At 44.3% G+C, this 14,474-nt stretch overlaps 1 protein-coding gene across 11 annotated transcripts in view; it reads right to left on the bottom strand.

Annotated features, from left to right (window-relative positions):
* The window catches only part of disp1 (dispatched homolog 1 (Drosophila)), a 567,770-nt gene that overhangs the window by 219,479 nt on the left and 333,817 nt on the right, over positions 1-14,474 (bottom strand). The window contains exon 1 of one of the 11 annotated variants that reach the window (XM_068028057.1): positions 11,976-12,055. The exons of the other annotated variants lie outside the window; for them this stretch is intronic. The gene's annotated coding sequence lies outside the window, so the exon portion shown is untranslated. Of the gene's footprint in view, positions 1-11,975; positions 12,056-14,474 lie in introns of those variants that run through there. 11 annotated transcript variants of the gene reach the window in all.

The raw sequence follows: 14,474 nt of genomic DNA on the forward strand, positions 1-14,474 counted from the left end.
GGACTGTCAGAGAATACAGCAGAATATAGATAGATTGGAGATTTGGGCAGAGAAATGGCAGATGGAGTTCAATCAGGGCAAATGCGAGGTGATGCATTTTGGAAGATCCAATTCAAGAGTGAACTGTACAGTAAATGGAAAAGTCCTGGGGAAAATTGATGTCCAGAGAGATTTGGGTGTTCAGGTCCACTGTTCCCTGAAGGTGGCAATGCAGGTAAATAGAGTGGTCAAGAAGGCATACGGCATGCTTTCCTTCATCGGACGGGGTATTGAGTACAAGAGTTGGCAGGTCATGTTACAGTTGTATAGGACTTTGGTTCGGCCACATTTGGAATACTGCGTGCAGTTCTGATCGCCACATTACCAAAAGGATGTGGATGCTTTGGAGAGGGTGCAGAGGAGGTTCACCAGGATGTTGCCTGGTATGGAGGGCGCTAGCTATGAAGAGAGGTTGAGTAGATTAGGATTATTTTCATTAGAAAGACGGAGGTTGAGGGGGGACCTGATTGAGGTGTACAAAATCGTGAGAGGTATAGACAGGGTGGATAGCAAGAGGCTTTTTCCCAGAGTGGGGGATTCAATTACGAGAGGACACGAGTTCAAAGTGAAAGGGGAAAAGTTTAGGGGGGATATGCGTGGAAAGTTCTTTACGCAGAGGGTGGTGGGTGCCTGGAACGCGTTGCCAGCGGAGGTGGTAGATGCGGGCACGATGGCGTCTTTTAAGATGTATCTAGACAGATACATGAATGGGCAGGAAGAAAAGAGATACAGACCCTTAGAAAATAGGCGACATGTTTAGATAGAGGATCTGGATCGGCGCAGGCTTGGAGGGCCGAAGGGCCTTTTCCTGTGTTGTAATTTTCTTTGTTCTTTGTTCTATGCCCCCTCGTAACTGACTCTTCCACCCTGGGAAAAAGCTTCTGACTATCCACTCTGTCCATGCCACTCATAACTTTGTAAACCTCTATCATGTCGCCCCTCCACCTCCATCGTTCCAGTGAAAACAATCCGAGTTTATCCAACCTCTCCTCATAGCTAATGGCCTCCAGACCAGACAACATCCTGGTAAACCTCTTCTGTACCCTCTCCAAAGCCTCCACGTCCTTCTGGGAGTGTGGCGACCATAATTGCACACAATATTCTAAGTGTGGCCGAACTAAAGTTTTGCACAGCTGCAGCATGACTTGCCAATTTTTATACTCTATGCCCCGACCGATGAAGGCAAGCATGCCGTATGCCTTCTTGACTACCTTATCCACCTGCATTGCCACTTTCAGTGACCTGTGGACCTGCCTGTCAATACACCTAAGGGTTCTGCCATTTACTGTATACTTCCCACCTGCATTAGACCTTCCAAAATGCATTACCTCACATTTGTCCGGATTAAACTCCATCTGCCATTTCTCCACCCGTCTCCAACCGATCTATATCCTGCTGTATCCTCTGACAATCCTCATCGCTATCCGCAACTCCACCAACCTTTGTGTCGTCCGCAAACTTACTAATCAGACCAGCTACATTTTCCTCCAAATCATTTATATATACTAAAACAGCAAAGGTCCCAGCACTGATCCCTGCGGAACACCACTAGTCACATCCCTCCATTCAGAAAAGCACCCTTCCACTGCTACCCTCTGTCTTCTATGACCAAGCCAGTTCTGTATCCATCTTGCCAGCTCACCTCTGATCCCGTGTGACTTCACTTTTTGTACCAGTCTGCCATGAGGGACCTTGTCAAAGGCTTTACTTAAGTCCATATAGATAACATCCACTGCCCTTCCTTCATCAATCATCTTCGTCAATTCCTCAAAAAACTCAGTCAAATTAGTGAGACACGACCTCCCCTTCACAAAACCATGCTGCCTCTCGCTAATAAGTTTGTTTGTTTCCAAATGGGAGTAAATTCTGTCCCGAAGAATCCTCTCTAATAATTTCCGTACCACTGACGTAAGGCTCACCGGCCTATAATTTCCTGGATTATCCTTACCACCCTTCTTAAACAAAGGAACAACATTGGCTATTCTCCAGTCCTCTGGGACCTCACCTGTAGCTAATGAGGATGCAAAGATTTCTGTCAAGTCCCCAGCAATTTCTTCCCTTGCCTCCCTCAGTATTCTGGGGTAGATTCCATCAGGCCCTGGGGACTTATCTACCTTAATGCTTTGCAAGACACCCAACATCTCCTCCTTTTTGATAATGAGATGACTGAGACTATCTACACTCCCTTCCCTAGGCTCATCATCCACCAAGTCCTTCTCTTTGGTGTATATCACCCTCTTTGTCCCTAATAGGTCCCACGCGCCTCTTACTACCCACTTACTATCTACATTCCAGTAGAAGATTTTTGGGTTTACTTTTATGTTAACTGCAATTATATTCTCATATTCTCTCTTTATGACAGTCTCATTTTCCTCTTTACTTTCCTTCTCAATTCAGTGTACATGGCCTGGTTCTTGCTTGAAGATTTCACCTGACATGCATCTTACACCCTTCTTTTTTATTTCATCACGTTCTCTATCTCCCTCATCATCTAAGAACCCCTTGCTTTAGTTCCCATACCTTTCGCCCTTACTGGAATGTGCCTAGTCTGTGCCGTAAAGATCACCCATTGTTCTGTTACTGTTTTGCCTGTCAGTCTTTGGTTCCATTTCACCCTGACTAGATCCCTTTTCATCCCATTGAAGTTAGTCCTTTTGCAATTTAGAAGTTCTACTTTAGATTATTCCCTGCTCTTCACCATTACTAATCTAAACCTTATGATACGATTTATTTATTTATTTAGAGATACAGCACCAAAACAGGCCCTTCGGCCCACCGAGTCTGTGCCGACCAACAACCACCCATTTTATACTAATCCTACATTAACCCCACAATCCTACCACATCCCCACCATTCTCCTACCACCTACCTACACTCGGGGCAATTTACAATGGCCAATTTACCTATCAACCTGCAAGTCTTTGGTTGTGGGAGGAAACCGGAGCACCCAGAGGAAACCCACGCAGACACAGGGAGAACATGCAAACTCCGCATAGGCAGTACCCAGAACTGAACCCAGGTCGCTGGAGCTGTGAGGCTGCGGTGCTAACCACTGCGCCACTGTGCCACCCCAAAAATTCCAAATCCACCACCTTAACCAAACAGCCATCAGTACACACCAGTACACAGTACGATGATCACTCTGACCCAAGTGTTCCCCCACAGGCATTTGGTCCACCTTGCCCACCTCATTTCCCAGCACCAGATCAAGCAACAAAAATGAAATCAGTTCTTCTGAGTTAGGGAAATGGAAGTTGAGGGCCTGGGCGCATAACTAGAAGGTGGAGTCCCTAATAGGATCGGAAGAGGTCGTGGAGGAATTTGAAAAAATGGAATGCGATCAGGAAGTAAATTCGTTGAGTGGAACTTGTGCTACACACTGTCGATACAGTGCACCGGTGGTGAAGACAGTGAATCATTTACATGGTGGATGGGGTGCCAACCAAGTGGGCTGCTTTATCCTGGATGGTGTCGAGATTCTTGAGTGTTGAAGTTGCACTCATCCAGGCAAGTGGAGAGTATTCCATCACACTCCTGACTTGTGCCTTGTAGACGGTGGGAAGTCAAGGGTTCTCCAGGAGATAGTATTAGGACCACTCCTCTTTTTGATGTATATTAAATGATCTGGACTTGGGTATATTGGACATAATTATAAAGTCTGAGATGACATAAGGCTCAAAAATGTAAACAATGACTAGATTAGGAGCAAACTTCGGCAGGATATAGACAGACTGGTTAAATATGACAAATGAAATTTAACGCAGAGAAGTGTGAGGTGATACATTTTTGAAAGAAGAATGAGGAGAGGTAATATGTACTAAATGGTACAGTGTTAAAGTGGGTACAGGAACAGAAAGACCTAGGGGTGTATGTACATAAATCTTTGAAGGATGCAGGACAACTTGAGAAGGTTATTAAAAAGGTGCATGGAAACCTTGGCTTTATTTATAGAAGCACAGGCCTGGATTTTGTGGTCAGTGGCAAAACAACGGCGCTCACTGCTGACCTTGATAAAAGGTTCCTACAGAAATCTAGCAAACTCTGTGTGATTTTCCCCTTTCCTGACGTCAATTTAAATCCGGCGCCAAATCAAGGGAATCTCTTGGTGTGCAGAAGCAGTAATGTCAGCAAGCTGATAAGCATCCAATCACATTGAAGAGTTCACGTACAGCAAACCAGGAAGTTGCTCACAGAATCACAGAATTGTTAGTGCAGAAGGAGGCCATTCGTCCGATCGTGTCTGCACCGGCTCTCCTAATGAACAATTCACTTAGCGCCATTCCCCTGCCTTCTCCCCATAACCCTGCACGTTCTTCCTTTTCATATAAATGTCAAATTCCCTTTGAATGCTTCAATTGAACCTGCCTCCACCACGTTCTCAGGCAGAGCATTCCAGACCTTAACCACTTGCTGCGTGAAAAGGTTTTTCCTCATGTCAGCTTTGCTTCTCTTACCAAATACTTTAAATCTGTGCCCTCTCGTTCGCGATCCTTTCATGAGTGGGAACAGTTTCTCTCTATCTACTCTGTCCAGACCCCTCATGATTTTGAATACCTCTATCAAATCATCTCTCAGCCTTCTTTTCTCCAAGGAAAACAGTCCTAACTTCTCCAATCTATCTTCATAACTGAAATTCCTCATCCTTGGAATCATTCTCGTGACTTTTTTCTGCATCCTCTCAACGCCCTCACATCCTTCCTAAAGTGCGGCGTCCAGAACTGCATGCAATACATCAGCTGAGGCTTTATTAAGTTCTTCATATCCTTCAGTTTTAATTTAAATTTTCAGATAGCAAAGTAAGTGATAATGACAGAAACTAAAGATCAAAGAATTAATTTCAAAATATGTGGAATTTTATCATTTTGGAGAAATCTCACATTTCGCAAATATGAAATTAGCTTCTCAGGACCAGTGAGAGGGTTTAACACAAATAATGAAGTTAGTGTGCTGTTAAAAGCCCAGTTACACCTTATTCAGTGAGACTAATAGCATAAGAAAGGAAGTTCTCATCAATTCAATTGACTTTCCATTGATTATACAATGAATAATATAATGGAGAACTAGGCTGAATATAGAAGGTTCAGAAGGGATGAGATAAGGCAGAAAAGAGAAGCCAAGCGGGAGTATGAAAAGAGACTGGTGACTAACATAAAAAGGAATTCCGAAGTTTTCTATAGGCAGACAAAAAGAGTAAAAAGGTGGTAAAAGGAGTAGGACCAATTAGGGATGAAAAAGGGGATTTACACATGGAAGCAGGGGGAATAGCTCAGGTGTTAAATGAATACTTTGCATCTGTATTTACTAAGGAAGAAGATGCTACCCAGGCCACGGTGAAAAAGGAGGCCATTAATACACTAGAATGATTTAAAATTGATAAGGATGAGGTATTAGATAGGCTGTCTATACTTCAAGTTGATAAAGCACCAGGACCGGATGAGATGTATCCAAGAATACTGAGGGAAGTGAGAGTAGAAATTGCGGAAACACTGGCCATAATTATCCAGTCTTCCTTAAGACTCGGGATGGTGCCAGAGGACTCGACAATTGCAAATGTTACATCCTTGTTTAAAAAAGCGTGTAAAGCTAAGCCCAGCAACAACAGTTTAACTTCGATGGTGGGGAAACTTTTAGAAACAATAATTCAGGACAAAATTAATAGGCATGTGGACAAACGCAGGTTAATGAAAGAAAGTCAGCACGGATTTGTTAAGGGAAAATCGTGTTCAACTAACTTGCTCGAGTTTTTTGAAGAGGTATCAGAGAGGGTTGATGAGGGCAATGCTGCTGATATGGTGTACATGGACTTCCAGGAGGCATTTGATAAGGTGCCACACAACAGACTTGAGAGCAAAATTATAGCTCATGGAATAAAAGGGACGGTAGCAACATGGATACAGAATTGGCTGAGTGACAGGAAACAAAGAGTAGTGGTTAATGGATGTTTTTTGGGCTGGAAGAAGGCATGTAATGGAGTTCCCCAGGGGTCAGTGTTGGGACCCTTGCTTTTCCTGATATATATTTATGACCAAACTGATGGAGCTGTGGGCTGGCAAGTCTCCGGTTCCTGATGGGCTTCATGCTAGGGTTTTAAAAGAGATGGCTAATGAGGTAGTTGAGGCATTGGTGCTAATTTTTCAAAATTCACTAGATTCTGAAAACGATCCATCAGACTGGAAAATAGCAAATATAACCCCTCTATTCAAGAAGGGAGGGGGCGGGGTGGGGGGCAGAAAACAGGTAATTATAGGCCAGTTAGCTTGGCGTCTGCCGAGGGGAAGGTGTTAGAATCGATCATTAAGGAGGTTATAGCTGGGCACTTAGAAAAACTCAAGGTAATCGGGAACAGTCAACATGGCTTTGTGAAAGGGAGATCATGTTTAACCAATTTATTGGAGTTCTTTGAAGGAGTAACATGTGCTGTGGATAAAGGGGAGCCCATTGATATACTGTACTTGGATTTCCAGAAAGCATTTGACAAGGTGCCACATAAAAGGTTATTGCGCAAAGTATTAGATCATGGTGTAGGGGGTAACATATTAGCATGGATAGAAAATTGGCCAGCTGGCAGAAAACAGAGAGTATGCATAAATGGGTCCTTTTCTGATTGGCAGGATGTGACGAGTGGAGTCCCGCAGGGGTTGGTGCTGGGGCCTCAACATTTTACAATTTATATCAATGACTTAAATGAGGGGAGCGATGGCATGGTAGCTAAATTTACAGATGACACAAAGATAGATAAGAAAATATGTTGTGAAGAGGACATAAGGAAGTTGCAGACCGATACAGACGGGTTGAGTGAGTGGGCAAAAATCTGGCAGATGGAGTATAATGTGGGAAAATGTGAAGTTGTTCACTTTGGCAGGAAGAATAAAAAAGTAGAGTATTACTTAAATGGAGCATGACTGCAGAACTCCAAGGTGCAGAGGGATCTAGGTGTTCTAGTACATGAGTCACAAAAGTTAGTATACAAGTACAGCAGAATTATTACAAGAGGAATTGAAAATAAAAGTAAGGATGTTATGCTTCAGTTATACAGGGCATTGGCGAGACCACATCTCGAATATTGTGTGCAGTTCTGGTCTCCTTATTTAAGGAAGGATGTAAATGTTTTGGAGGCGGTGCAGAGGAGTTTTACTGAATTGATACCTGGAATGAGCGGGTTGTCTTATGAGGAAAGGTTGGATAGACTGGGCTTGTTTTCACTAGAATTTAGAAGAGTGAGGAGAGACTTGATTGAAGTATATAAGATCCTGAATGGTCTTGACGAGGTGGATGTGGAAAGGATGTTTCCTCTTGTGGGGAGAGTCCAGAACTAGGGGCATTGTTTTAAAATTAGGGGTTGCCCTTTTAGGGCAGAGATGAGGAGAAATTTTTTCTATCAGAGGCTGTGCGACTTTGGAACTCTGCCTCAGAAGGTGGTGGAGGCGGGGTCATTGAATATTTTTAAGGCAGGGCAAGATACATTCTTGTTAGGCAAAGGAATCATGGGGGGTAGATGGGAGTGTGGAATTTGAGACACAAACAGATTAGCCATGATCTTATTGAATGGCAGAGAAGGCTAGAGGGGCTGAATGGCCTACTGAGGTGCATTTGTTTTAATGCAAGAAGTGTAGTAGGTAAGGCAGATGAACTTAGGACTTGGATTAGTACCTGGGAGTATGATGTTATTGCTATTACTGAGACTTGGTTGAGGGAAGGGCATGATTGGCAACTAAATATCCCAGGATATCGATGCTTCAGGCGGGATAGAGAGGGAGGTAAAAGGGGTGGAGGAGTTGCATTACTGGTCAAAGAGGATATCACAGCTGTGCTGAAGGAGGGCACTATGGAGGACTCGAGCAGTGAGGCAATATGGGCAGAACTCAGAAATAGGAAGGGTGCGGTAACAATGTTGGGGCTGTACTACAGGCCTCCCAACAGAGAGCGTGAGATAGAGGTACAAATATGTAAACAGATTATGGAAAGATGTAGGAGCAACAGGGTGGTGGTGATAGGAGATTTAAATTTTCCCAACATTGACTGGGATTCACTTAGTGTTAGAGGTCTAGATGGAGCAGAATTTGTAAGGAGCATCCAGGAGGGTTTTCTAGAGCAGTATGTAAATAGTCCAACTCGGGAAGGGGCCATACTGGACCTGGTGTTGGGGAATGAGCCCGGCCAGGTGGTTGAAGTTTCAGTAGGGGACTACTTTGGGAATAGTGATCACAATTCCTTAAGTTTTAGAATACTCATAGACAAAAACGAGAGTGGTCCTAAAGGAAGAGTGCTAAATTGGGGGAAGGCTAACTATACCAAAATTCGGCAGGAGCTGGGGAATGTAGATTGGGAGCAGCTGTTTGAAGGTAAATCCACATGTGATATGTGGGAGGCTTTTAAAGAGAGGTTGATTAGCGTGCAGGAGAGACATGTTCCTGTGAAAATGAGGGATAGAAATGGCAAGATTAGGGAACCATGGATGACAGGTGAAATTGTGAGACTAGCTAAGAGGAAAAAGGAAGCATACATAAGGTCTAGGTGGCTGAAGAAAGACGAAGCTTTGAAAGAATATCGGGAATGTTGGACCAATCTGAAACGAGGAATTAAGAGGGCTAAAAGGGGTCATGAAATATCTTTAGCAAACAGGGTTAAGGAAAATCCCAAAGCCTTTTATTCATATATAAGGAGCAAGAGGGTAACTAGGGAAAGGATTGGCCCACTCAAGGACAAAGGAGGAAAGTTATGCGTGGAGTCACAGAAAATGGGTGAGATTCTAAACGAGTACTTTGCATCGGTATTCACCGAGGAGAGGGACATGACGGATGTTGAGGTTAGGAACAGATGTTTGATTACTCTAGCTCAAGTCGGCATAAGGAGGGAGGAAGTGTTGGGTATTCTAAAAGGCATTAAGGTGGACAAGTCCCCAGGTCCGGATGGGATCTATCCCAGGTTACTGTGGGAAGCAAGAGAGGAAATAGCTGGGGCCTTAACAGATATCTTTGCAGCATCCTTAAACACGGGTGAGGTCCCGGAGGACTGGAGAATTGCTAATGTTGTCCCCTTGTTTAAGAAGGGTAGCAGGGATAATCCAGGCAATTATAGACCGGTGAGCCTGACGTCAGTGGTAGGGAAGCTACTGGAGAAGTTACTGAGGGATAGGATCTATTCCCATTTGGAAGAAAATGGGCTTATCAGTGATAGGCAACATGGTTTTGTGCAGGGAAGGTCATGTCTTACCAACTTAATAGAAATCTTTGAGGAAGTGACAAAGTTGATTGATGAGGGAAGGGCTGTAGATGTCATATACATGGACTTCAGTAAGGCGTTTGATAAGTGAAAGGGGAAAAGTTTAGGGGGGATATGCGTGGAAAGTTCTTTACGCAGAGGGTGGTGGGTGCCTGGAACGCGTTGCCAGCGGAGGTGGTAGACGCGGGCACGATAGCGTCTTTTAAGATGTATCTAGACAGATACATGAATGGGCAGGAAGTAAAGAGATACAGACCCTTAGAAAATAGGTGTCATGTTTAGATAGAGGATCTGGATCGGCGCAGGCTTGGAGGGCCGAAGGGCCTGTTCCTGTGCTGTAATTTTCTTTGTTCTTTGTTCTGCTCCTAATTCGCATGTTCGTATATTAGTGACCTAGACCTTGGTGTACAGGACACAATTTCAAAGTCTGCAGATGATACAAAACTTGGGAGCATTGTGAACTGTGAGGAGGATAGTGTAGAACTTCAAAAAGACATAGACAAGTTGATGGAATGGGCGGACAAGTGACAGATGAAACTCAATGCGGAGAATGTGAAGTGATTCATTCTGGTAGGAGGAACATGGAGAGACAATATGAGGCTGAGAGGAGATTTGATGGAGGTATTCAAAATCATGAGGGGTCTGGACAGAGTGGATAGGGAGAAACTGTTCCCACTCGTAAAAGGATGAAGAATGAGAGGGCACAGATTTAAGGTAATTGGCAAAAGAAATAATGGTGACATGAGGAAAAACATTGTCACACAGTGAGTGGTTAGGATCTGGAATGCGCTGCCAGAGACTCCAGTGGAGACAGGTTCAATCGAGGCATTCAAAAGGGAATTAAATAGTTACCTGAAAAGGAAGAATATACAGGGTTATGGGGAGAAGGCGGAGGAATGGCACTAAGTGGATTGGTCACTCGGAGAGCTGGTGCAGACATGATGGGCCTAACGGCCTCCTTCTGTACTGTAACAATTCTGTGATTCTGTGCGATAGTGCAGGACACAAAGGTGGAAAAGAGAGGAGTGAAGGCAAAGTAAATGAAGTAATTAGATGGCACCAAGCTTAGGTTCGGAAGCAGGAAGGAAGGGTGAAGGCAAGCAGGGTGGGTGGAGGGAGGTATGGAGTTCCATAGTTTTGAGATTCTAAGAAAGAGGGAGTGAGAGTAGGAGGCAGTGCGATGAGCCTGGACTTCCACTAACCAAACCAACTTAGGTACAATACTAACCACAATGGGCTGGTGAGATTGAATCCATTCTATTCTCAGTACTTCATCTCCCACCCATGTAGTTCAGGAATATCCACAGTTTTCTACTGGAATTCATAGCTGATTTTGGCCACCTGGAGCTGCTATCTCACTCAGACATCCTTGCCTCAAGGTCCCAGTTGATTGGAATATTCCCATCTGCTTCATCTTGAGGAGTATTTCTTTTTACTAAAAAGTGCCCAATTCTAAGAGGTTATCATTTCTAAAAAGACATATATTGCTATGATGCTCCACATGTATAATTAGTACCAGGATAAAATGTACATCACGCTGCCAGACGAATAGCGGGGATACTCAAAAGAACAAGCAGGGAGAGAGAGAGAGACACACACACACACAGTGAGAAAACGTACAAAGAACAAGAGTGATGCAGTGTGAACGGGGTGCATATAAAGAGTGAGGTAATAGTGGAAAAGAACGAGTGGGAGACTGAGCTATGCAGAGAGAGTGCAATTGGTAGAGATTGACAATCAAAGATGGAGCTGTCATATTGAGAAGGTTCAAAGCTTCAGCATTGAAAGAACTGGGGAAGGGAAAGGAAGATGCAGAAAAAGCAAACATGGTCAAGATAGAAGAGAGGCAAGTTTTCTCAAGTCACATACATACTTTATACCCAAACTTTATATCTAATAAAGCAACACCCCATCTGACACTCCTCTGACAAAACTAGAAACTTGGCAGCTGCCTTCCAAGTGTCCTCTGTTCCAAACTTGGAACTTAACAGATCCACTAAAACATAGGTAAGTTACTCTGGAGCAGATTTAAAAAACAAGTTTTCTTACAGCTACTGAGAAAAGCAATGAAATAAAATCTTGCACCACAAGAACACATATTTAGCCCAACAAAGGTGATATAACTGAGTGGAAACTGCACCAACTCCAGTATCAGAGCCTCTGACACTTTCAAGACAATGTTCCCAAATCCCAGCTAATTACAGAAGGTTCTATCAGATTTTTTAAAAGCATTAACTCAGCAGTTGGTTTGCCATTAAGTAAGATAACTTGCTTCTCAACTGCAGACAAAAATAATATCCCACTCTATTGCATTTTACTTCATCACATGCATTCATTTTAACCCCAGGCTAACTCATTCAAGTTTACTGGTCTAATGCATCAGAAACAGTGAAAACTATTATACCAGGAATATAGAGACTACTGACTGTACATTAACATATCATTTGAGGACAGAAAACTCTTCCCAAATAAGACCCAGTAAAATGATTGCCAAATAATCCTGGGAAACGGCTCCCCTAAAACAGAGTTCTTCTAGTTTTTTTTACTGCCAAGCCTATAGAGAGAAACACGATCCACAACACTGGAATTATTCTCCTCACTGTTCACGTCTCCAGTTGCTCGTGTCGGCATTGCATTGTTTTATCAGACGCAAACATTAAAAGCAGCCAGTTACTACTTTCTGCGCACCACATATGGCAAGCTCTAGGACTTACTTTAAACCTCCTCCTTCTCAAAGTAGATTCAGCAAATACCTTCTCTCACTCCCAACTCATGGGGGTACATGTAGCCCTGTACTGTATGCAGTACTGTAACAGTGCAGTGCAGTTACACATCAGGAATGTGCAGCAAATAAAAATGACTAAGGCTGAACTGGTACACAAGGGAGTTGAAGTCTCAATGACAGGCATGAGCTGACAGCTTTGGGGTTGGACAGGTTACATATGGGGCTGTAACTTTTAAAGCTAGGCAACTCCTCCTGTAAGTAACAGCTGAATTTATCTGCAGCTTAAAAGTCACAAATGTTGAGCCTAACTTGGACAGCTGCCTTCACATGTAATGTATCTGGCACAAGGTCTGCAGCCATGAGCAGTGGGTGGGGAACAGCTTGTACCAAATCTATGATCTTAAAATTGCACTTCAGCAGCTGATATTGCAACGCTTCGCCCAATAACGAACACTCAAAGGGTGTTGTGTGTTGAAAGGGTAACTTGCACATAAGGGGCTCACAGAACTTCAACAGGCTTTCAGGAAAGAGGGGATAACGATAGAAGTGCTATTCAAGTGGGAGCTATAGGTTATATTTAGCCCCATGCAATGTGCAGTTAGCTTCCTGCACAAAAACCAGAGGAGAAAGTTTTCTAACAGTGTAATACCTGTAAAAAAGCTCAATCACTGTGGAACTCAACTATATAATCTCAGTTTGACCATTCAGCTGTGGTGAATTAGCTGATATTAGCCACAATAGACACCCAGGACAATACAACTGGCCTCAACAGTTCCTGGCTAAGGTGAGGGTTAAAAAAAAAATCAGCAGTGATGCTTTCCCTAAAAGAACATCCCAGCATTCACTGTCGAGGTTCAACATGGAGAATGGCCACTTGCGGGGGAGGTGGGAGCAAGTAGTGGTGGTGGTGGTGGTGGTGGAACTCGCTCTTTACGATTCAGTCCTTTGTGCAACAGGCTCGAGGGGCTGAAAGGCTGACTCCTATTCCTTAGATTCAGCTCCTTCAGAACAGGTGAGAGAGAACTGGAGCACAGAAGAGTGATTTCTTTTTATTCGTTCAGGGGATGTGGGCGTCGCTGGCTAGGTCAGCATTTATTGCCTGTCCCTAATTGCCCTCAAGAAGGTGGTGGTGAGCTGCCTTTTTGATCCACTGCAGTCCTTGAGATGCAGGAACACCAACAGTGCTGTTAGAAAGGAAGTTCCAGGATTTGACCCAGCGACAGTGAAGGAAATGTTCCAAGTCAGGACAATGTATGGCTTGGAGGGGAACTTGCAGATGGCAGTGTTCCCATGCATCTGCTGCCCTTCACCTTCTAGTTGGTAGAGGTTGTGGATTTGGAAGGTGCTGTCGAATGAGCCTTGGTGAGTTGCTGCAGTGCATCTTGTAGATGGTACACACTGCTGCCACCACGTGTCAGTGGTGGAGGAAGTGAATGTTGAGGGTGTTGGATTGGGTGGCAATCAAGCGGGCTGCTTTGTCCTGGATGGTGTCGGGCTTCTTGAGTATTGATGGAGCTGCACCCATCCAGGCAAGTGGAGAGTATTCCATCACACTCCTGACTTGTGCCTTGTAGATGGTGGACAGGCATCGGGGAGACAGGAGTTGAGTTATTCGCTGCAGAATTCCCAGCCTCTGACCTGCTCTTTTAGCCACATCATTTATGTGGCTGGTCCAGTTCAGTTTCTGGTCAATGGTGACCCCCCAGGATGTTGATAGTGGGGACTCAGCGATGGTAATGCCACTGAACATCAAAGGGAGATGGTTAGGTTCCCTCTTGTTCAAGATGGTCATTGCCTGGCACTTGTGTGGTGTGAATATTACTTGCCACTTATCAGCCCAAACGTGGATGTTGTCCAAGTCTTGCTGCATATGGACATGGGCTGCTTCAGCATCTGAGGAGTCGCAAATGGTGCTGAACATTGTGCATTCATCAGCAAACATCCCCACTTCTGACCTTATGATTGAAGGAAGGTCATTAATGAAGCAGCTGAAGATGGTTGGGCCTAGGACACTACCCTGAGGAACTCCTGCAGTGATGTCCTGGGACTGAGATGATTGACCTCCAACAAACACAACCATCTTCCTTTCTGCTAGGTATGATACCAAACAGTGGAGATTTCCCCCCCCCCCGATTCCCATTAACCTCAGTTTTGCTAGGGCTCCTTGATGCCATACTCGGTCAAAGGCTGCCTTGATGCTAAGGGCAGTCACTCTCATCTCACCACTGGAGTTCAGCTCTTTTGTCCATGTTTGGACCAAGGCTGTAATGAGGTCAGGAGCTGAGTGGCCCTGGCGTAACTCAAACTGAGTGTCAGTGAACATGTTATTGCTGAGCAAATGCCTCTTGATCGCACTGTTAATGACCTGTTCCATCACTTTACTGATGATCGCGCGTAGACTGATAGGACAAATCCAACCCAGCCAATTCCTGCCCTGCTTTTTGTGCACAGGACATACCTGGGCAATTTTTCACATTGCCATGTAGAT

The sequence above is a fragment of the Heterodontus francisci genome, chromosome 3, assembly GCF_036365525.1.
Source record: "Heterodontus francisci isolate sHetFra1 chromosome 3, sHetFra1.hap1, whole genome shotgun sequence".
Lineage (NCBI taxonomy): Eukaryota > Metazoa > Chordata > Chondrichthyes > Heterodontiformes > Heterodontidae > Heterodontus > Heterodontus francisci.